General features: G+C 33.1%; 1 long non-coding RNA gene across 2 annotated transcripts; it reads right to left on the bottom strand.

Moving 5' to 3' along the window:
* Positions 1 to 3,472: 3,472 nt before the first annotated feature.
* LOC107925344 (uncharacterized) lies at positions 3,473 to 7,803 on the bottom strand. 2 transcript variants are annotated; one of them, XR_001691947.2, is made up of 8 exons: positions 7,619 to 7,803; positions 7,238 to 7,264; positions 7,094 to 7,155; positions 5,165 to 5,463; positions 4,680 to 4,713; positions 4,556 to 4,572; positions 4,059 to 4,137; positions 3,473 to 3,732 (listed from the first exon to the last, which is right to left on the bottom strand). It is a non-coding gene; the product is annotated as an uncharacterized lncRNA (long non-coding RNA). The 2 variants fall into 2 exon arrangements; XR_001691946.2 differs by having other exon boundaries at positions 7,094 to 7,149; positions 7,619 to 7,801.
* Between the last annotated feature and the right edge of the window lie 378 nt (positions 7,804 to 8,181).

The raw sequence follows: 8,181 nt of genomic DNA, 5'->3' as shown, positions 1-8,181 counted from the left end.
GCGCCCTGTAAGATGCGCTTTCCTGCCAGCTCAGCTAAAAACACATTCAGTAGGACATACTTTTAGTTTCTCTCTCCTCGGCTCTTTTTTAGGGGATTAGGGTTTTTTAGGATTTAGGATTTATTTTTTTGTTTAATGTTTAATGTTTTAATTTTTTAGGGTTTAAGGTTGGAAATTTAGGGAGAAAGATTTATTTGTGTTTTGTTTGAGGTACATTGTGATTAGCTTAAAGGTATATTTTAGTTGACGGTGATGCGATAAATCTTGAAGACCCACACATTTCATCTGTCATGTCGAGATAGAAGCATTACCTTAGAAGCCATCATATTGCAACTCAAGCTCCAAGTTCACGGTACTAATACGGTCACGGGTTCAAGTATAACTAGAGGACTTAGTTGATGGTGGTTATACAGTCACGGGTTGGAGTATAACTTAAGAGCTCAGTTGGCAGTTGTTATACGATCATAAGTTCAAGTTTGATGATGCTAGAAGAGGATTCTTGATAAACACGATACATAATTTCGAGAGAATAATCATAGGGAAAAACAAAGGAAGTTTCCAGTATAATCAACTTTGTATTTTTCTCCATCTCCATGAAAAGAAATATCCTAAACCTAATTGTCGGGAACTTGTGAGAGGTTTAGATGTAAAAGGACTCTTAGAGATGAGTGACTATGGTAATAGAGAGAAGCTAAAACTCAAGTTGGGGCGGCAGTAGTTACTGCCACCTCGAAAGGATCTTCAACTTTTCTCCGGTGCCACAGTCACTCCTTCATTGAAAGTCCTCTTACTCCCAACTCTGTCATAGGCTTCGAACAAAGAGGCTAAGGATACTACTTTGGTGGATATGTAGAAAATGAATAAACTGATTATATTGGAAAGCCCTTTAGTTTTTCTCTATAATTATGGTTTCCGTCAACTGGGCTCCCAAATTATACTCCAACCCGTGATCGCATAACCATTGACAACCAGGAGCCTTAGTTATACTTCAACTCGTGATTATATAATTCTGCTATTAGAGGCCTAGTTTTCTAAGGTGATGGTTCGATCCCCACACCGTAGATGAAATGTGGTGGTCTTCGAGTTCCACTGCATCATCGTGAACTCAAACACAACTATCACATTATCTCCATCAAATACAAATAAATATTTCCGTCCAAAAATTTCAACACTCAACAAAAAGAAAACAATTTTGGAGAGAATTGTTTAGAGTTTAAAGATAGTGGCCAAGAGAGGCAATGTATTAGGGGGAGCAAAATCCCCTTTATATAGGAAACCGAAGAGGAAAAATTGGGAAGAAAAACAAAAAATGTACCAATCAGGATGTCTGAAAATTATCTCAAGATTCCAAAAACTTTTCACGAGTTAGGGTGAGGGTTGAAAATGGGAGGGGAAAAACACACTTTGCATAACGCGTATTCAGTTGAGGTGGTAGAATGTTCGCTGAAAGCGTACCCTGTGGGACGCGTTTTCAGCCTGCATGGCAACCAAGTCAGCTGAATACGCGTCTTACAGGGCATGCTTTCAATGAACATTTTGCCACCTCATTTGAAAACATTGCATGCAATGCTCGTTTTCCCCCTCCTATTTTCATCCCTAACTTGTGAAAAATGTCTAGAATATGGGATAGTTGTCAAACACCTCAGGAAACTCAGGATAATTTTCAGAACGGGAAGCCCAATTTAAAAAAAAAACTTCTAACAAGAACATTTTAAAAAAAACCACTTAGACTTTTCATGTCCAATATTTTCTAACATATTGAAGTTATGTTTGATATCCAGGGGTAATATTTGCTATAAAATGAGCCTTCACTCTTTTGGAAAACTTCCATACTTAAATTTCGAGTAGATTTTTTTCATAAGGAGATTTGCAACACCATAATATTGTTTATGTGAAAGACTTGAATTTCAAAAATTGTCTCAACACACTAAATTAGATCATGTAAGTTTTGGTATTGCTGTTATTGGATAATTAGCACTCTTTTTTTTTACATAATGTTTTTGTTTTAAATATGTGAAATAAGTTATTTGGTTGAAGATGAGTTGACGTGTTAAAGCCGTTATTTATTACGATGGTGAAAATTTTCACACTGATATTAGGGTCGTTTTTGCATCAGCCCAATCAACAGAATTGGCTTTCAACAGGAGCATAAAATTACAGGAGCTTCGGTCAAGAATTAGGATGGAAGTGGTTTGTTCAATCCGGAAAAGAACTTCGAGCTTGAAATATAGATATATAATGTCACTGAACACTAATAAATATGATATATTTAACCTGAAAGGCGACATGGAGGTCGAGGCAATGCTCGATTCACATTGTTCTAGTGGATCAACTACACTAGAGTTATATGCCCACTTTTTTATGTCGATGATAGGGTTCCGAGTTCGACAATAATTCCAGTTAATGTCGAAATGGAACAAGAAGTAGAAAGTCTAACCATATAATTGTGCAGTGAGTTCACAGCATTATTACAAATCTCATATTGTGAAATGTCATAATCATCAATTGGAAGACATTCATCGATTTTAGCCCTAGTTTAAACTTTGACGCACAATCTATCCAACAGTTGGGGTTAATCGGTAACCTGAACTTCGAAACTCAACATGACATTCCGTGAATGCTTCCAATTTCAACCTCCAAACATTGATGTTTTATGCCAAAAACACTTAGATGAGTATGCCATCATATTACACCAGTGAACAATTCGTAAGTGATTTTGGTTTTAATGTAGGTTATACAAGAACAGATGATTTACTTCTTACAACCTGCATATAACATCCCTTAACCCGTCAGGAAGACTTCGCGTACATCATTCAACCAAACTTATCGCCCAACAGACTAGGGTGTTATTGACAGATTAAAAAATTCTTTGGTTTTTCTTAAATATTTGAGAAAATAGTTATGAAGGTTCCCCTTTTAGTTACAAACCATTATTCTTTCTCTAAATCGGTAACACATCCTTAAAGAAGAAGACAATTGGGGTTATAAAAGTCAGCCTATTAATCATTCCCTACCATCAATTGTGACTACAGCAAAATAAGTTTTTAGCGGCATTTTTTTAGGCTTATAACGGCGCTTATAAGCGCCACTAAAACAATTTACAGTGCTTTTATAAGCGCCGCAAAAATTGCCGCTATAGATGATGCCGCTAAATTTTGCAGCGTAGAAAAATGCCGCTAAAGGTTATGACTTTTAGCGGCGCTTTCCTCAAAAACGCCGCTAAAGATCATGACCTTTAGCGGGGCTTTCCCAAAAATGCCGCTAAAAGTCATGACCTTTAGCGGCACTTTTCCCCAAAACGCCGCTAAAGACATGGCCTTTAGCGACGCTTCCCCAAAAACGCCACTAAAGACTATATATATTTCAACTTCCTTTTTAATCATTTCATATTCTTTCTTACCTTAAATCATCATACAAAATTTAAATAACCTAACAATTGACACATTTTAAATTGTTTTTGAGTTCAAAAACATTAACAAGAGAACTTTTCATTTGATCAAAATGTTCATAATCAATATTTGAAAACCCAATCTAATGACTACAATACACTTTCTTCTAAAAAGCAAAATCTTTGAAACTTCTACCGAATAAACAACATGATGTTCACTATAAGAAACTTTAACTACAAGCATACTACAATTGTCAGTTTAATTCCAGCAGAGCTTCTTGATTGACCTACTCCAGACTTGCACAAGTACTTTTCAGTTGAAGCTGCTGCACCCATGATCATACCTAAAATTGCAAAAACATAGAATCAATGAACTCATATAGAGTATAACAAATCATCTGTGAGCTTTGAAGTTCTTAAAATGCTACACAAAGAACTTACATAATTTATACATATTTATTTCTCTTTTTTTTTCCTGGCTATAGATTTTTCAAAATAATTAATAAAATTATAATAAATTCCACTTTTAGCATAAATTCAAGGGCTTATGCAACCGAAAAATCTTAAAATTTACCCTTAAATAAATCCATAGATCCCTATATTACTCCTATTAAATCCTTAACCTTTAATTTACATTCAAGTAAGTTCTAACTCTGGAAGAAAAACACACCTGGAACTCTGCATCACGATCCTCAACCAACGATGGACGCTGAGAAAGGCAAATTTCAGCAACCATGTCCCATGCATCCCTAGAATGTGTAGAAGAAAATTTTAAAATAAACAACTGAGAAACAAGTTGTAAAGTAAGTCAATATCCCTTGCAGTACCACATATGGTGTTGATGGGTGACCAAAGAATCATACGACTTACATTTATAATCATTGGAATCAAGACAGTAGAAATAATTGCACAAAGTACTACAATCTAAGCAATAATTAGACAGATAAAGTTTTTAGTTAGCTGTAAACCAAATAAGGAAAAAATGAACATTAAAGCCAATACAAAACACATTTTTAACTGAAAGACTCACTGAAGACTTATATGTAAGAAGAGTAAGAAAAAAATGGAAAAAGAACAAAACCAAACCAAAACCAACATCCAAGCATTCCATTTTATACTGGTGAAAGATTTTTCAAAAGAAACAGAAAAACCTGAACTTGAACTCACCTAACAATTTTTGTCCTCTATTACAATTCCAGATGCCAAGAACAAGGCAAGAACTCATGTCAGAATCAAACTGGTAATGGATAAACTCGGGACTCATCAAGATAAAAAATAAAAAAGAACCTACCTCGTGTTGTTGCATCCTCTTTCCTTCTCAATTCCTGCAAAATATAAAGTTAACATTCAGTTACTACAAGGACAAATTAATCTAAGAGCAAAATGAATAGCAAAACCACCTTACATACAACACAATTACATATTGCATCCGAACATATAAAAATCAAGTCATTGTATAATTTTAGTATTTTCATAATAGAAAGACTACAGAACATAAAGATATTTTACAAGAATTCAGACAGAAAACTAAACTGAAATATGAATAGGAAATTCAGATTCAAAAACTATGGTTTTGATTTTTTTGTGCCAAGATAGCAATATTTAAATTACTTCAGAAATCTGTATAATTTGTAACTACAATGCGAAAGGAACAACTATGCGAAAGGAACAACTTATCACAATTGATATCGAATACCGCAAAAATAAATCAGAAGCACCACATTTATTATTCAAGGGCCAGCCTCACTCGAGTGTAAACAGCCAACAACAAATTACCCGTTCACGCTTATTCAATTTAGCCTCTTTTGCTTTAAGTTCCTTCTATCTTGCTTTTAGATCCTAGATTTGATAAGAAAAAAACATTAAAAGAAGTCTATGATTTTAATCATATATATTTTAATCATTTTGTGACCAAAGAATGGATGTTGGATAGAAAATATGATTGAAAACTTATTTTGGGCAAGTGCAGCACTAGGATTCCAACTTTTTCCTCCTTAAAACATGTTGTCGCTTGTAACCGCATAGAAGCGGCGACTGCTTTGTCTCACGTCACTGTTATATTCTTTCATTTGCCGCTGCACAGAAAAACATTAGTCTAAGAATGTTAAGAAAGATGAAGATTTTATTTAACTTTTGGTTGATTGGTGTCAGTTTTTAAGCAAATTTGTAAGTAAAAAAAAAGGGTATATTTCGTTGATATATATATATTGTCACAATTCAATCTAGCTCGTTCTATTATGGAATTTATAGGTTTTTCAATTCTTATCTCTTTCTAAAAATTTGAATTCACATTTTCAAATATAAATGGTATAGCAATAACAATTATATATATTTTTAAAGATGAAAATAACATGTTGCTTCTTCTGTAGCAGACTGATATGGAATTTTATCCATTCCTAATGTCGTAAATCCATACATCAAGATATTTCATCAATTTTACAAATTAAATAAAACAATAAAAAATGTGCCAATGAAAGTTAAAGTGTTAAAATTAAACCTATAAATACTTATAAGTAATTGGAAGAAATGGAATTAAACTAAGTTTATATCTTAAAATTATCATTATTATGAAGATTTTACTTAAAGATCATCCCGATTAAAATAGTACAAATCTCATACTCATGCTTGTATAATTAAAATTTGAGATATCTTCCGCTGTTTGTTGTCTTACCTTACCGGACATTTTTAAGGTGTTGATCTCAAATGGCATCTATTTAAACAACGGTTGTATACCTCAAACTTGGGCCAGTACGAAATATCATATGATGAGTACAACGTGAAACAAGTTCCCACATATCTAAAGCTGGTAGCTCCACTAAATCTTGGCTAATCTCAAATCGAAAGACTTAATCTATAACTTTTTTTTAATAAGTGAAACAAAAATATTGATGAGACTCAAATTTCGACATTAAATTTGTAACGTTTTATTTATGTTTATATCTAGGAATTTCAAGCTCCTAAAAAGTGATGATTTCATGTAAAATGGTGAATGCTATAACAATCTAAGGCTCATCCTCAATAAGGCTTCAACAGGATGACAAGTGATCCTTCTAAAACTTTAGAATATCTCTAGAAAGCCATGTGCAAGATCAGTCCTCAGCTTATTAGATGTTCTTTGTCAAATGGTTGTATAAATACTAATAACAATAAAAGAAAAAGGTAAGAAAACCGACACTAGGCCACATTCATACGGGCATTTGGAAATAAATCAAAGTCAGGATAAATATATAGAAAATCCCTAACTACTAGATACACAGAAATGAGAAAACTTCATTCAGAAGCCAATATTAACCAAATATTAAATTTGTACTACAAGAAATGAACCCAAATTAATCTGCAATTAGAATATCTTATCTTGTATTCTTTTAAAGCAAGAAATATTACTATCAAAATCATATCCCTTTAAACTTTAATTACCGTCAATAGAAGTTTTAAAATTTCAACGCTTTATCTTAACACTGACCAACACAGCCACAAATGACCGTTAGGTTCACATATCTATCTTTCTAAGCAAACGTAATTAGGAAATGGACTTAGTCCATTGATGAGAAAGCAAGGTAAAAGGAGGAGCTTAATTGAAAACCATCTAGCCAGAGAAATATTATTTCACGCTATCAATAAAATAAAATAATGCATAGAAAAATGTAAAGAGCAAAGAATCAGTTGAAGAAGCAAGTAAAAAATAGCTTAAGAGTCAGGACTAACCTCACAAAGCTCGAGACTGCACGAGGCTGCTTCCATTATTATAAAATTTAGTTCCCCTGCTCCTTTAAAGATAAGAACAGTAAATAAAGATCTGAAAATGATAAATTCTGTAATATAAAATGAAATGCAGGGGGGCGAAATCACCTTTTCCTCTTTTCTTTGGTTCCACACCTGCAGAGATAATATATATATTTAAAAAAAATGAAAATGAAAATACTTTTAAAGTCATCGACTAGACTAGAATTTTTAAATTGAAAATAAAAGACTTAGTACAGGAACTGATTCTTAAATAATGCTAAAACACAATGACCGACGACATATTTTGACCATTCCAAATTAATGTAAACAAGTACAACGAAAAATGAACATAAACTAAAAAGATTGAGTAAACAAAAATTACAACATGGAAAATTTCCCTAAATTTCGTAGCTAAATTGACCATAAAATCATCGAAAACAAGCACCGTCAGATTTCAAAAACAGAGAGAGCAAATCGAGTAAAAGAGAAAAGAGTGAGAAAAATGACCTGATCTGAGAATAACCTTCAAGTTATCGGCGAAGGAGAAGCGTTTCCTCTGAGTACGGCAAACAAGTAGACGGCGACCACCTTCATTTTTACTTTGATATCGCGGGAACGAGAGTGGAAATGTAGCCGCGGAGGAAAAAGAAGAAGGCTAGGGTTTGCAGTGAAAGGATGAAAATGTGTGTTGCTAGCTAGGGTCTTTGTTTTTTACATCGTGGCCGTTTGATTTAATTTCAGCCGTTGATTTTAAAATTAAAGGCCCGATTTTACGGATTGATGGGTGCTCTTTGAGCCCATCTTAGAAGCTTCAACATATCACATTTGGGCTGAAGCTAGTATTTTTAGAGTAAATTACATTGTTAATCACTCAACTATTAATAATTTTTTTTTATCATCTAATTATAAAAAGTTACAAAATGATCACTTAATTATCAAAAATTTCTTTTTTCGTCACCAACTATTCAAATTTTTATTTTTTGGTCATTAGTCGTTAAATTACTATTGGAAAGATAACTTGGAAACTTTAAAACTTGTATAATAATAACTTTAATTCTCAACATTTACAC

Source organism: Gossypium hirsutum, chromosome A01, assembly GCF_007990345.1.
Source record: "Gossypium hirsutum isolate 1008001.06 chromosome A01, Gossypium_hirsutum_v2.1, whole genome shotgun sequence".
Taxonomy (NCBI): Eukaryota; Viridiplantae; Streptophyta; class Magnoliopsida; order Malvales; family Malvaceae; genus Gossypium; species Gossypium hirsutum.
Note: the sequence above shows the minus strand (reverse complement) of the source record. Positions and strands in the feature narration are given on the sequence as shown.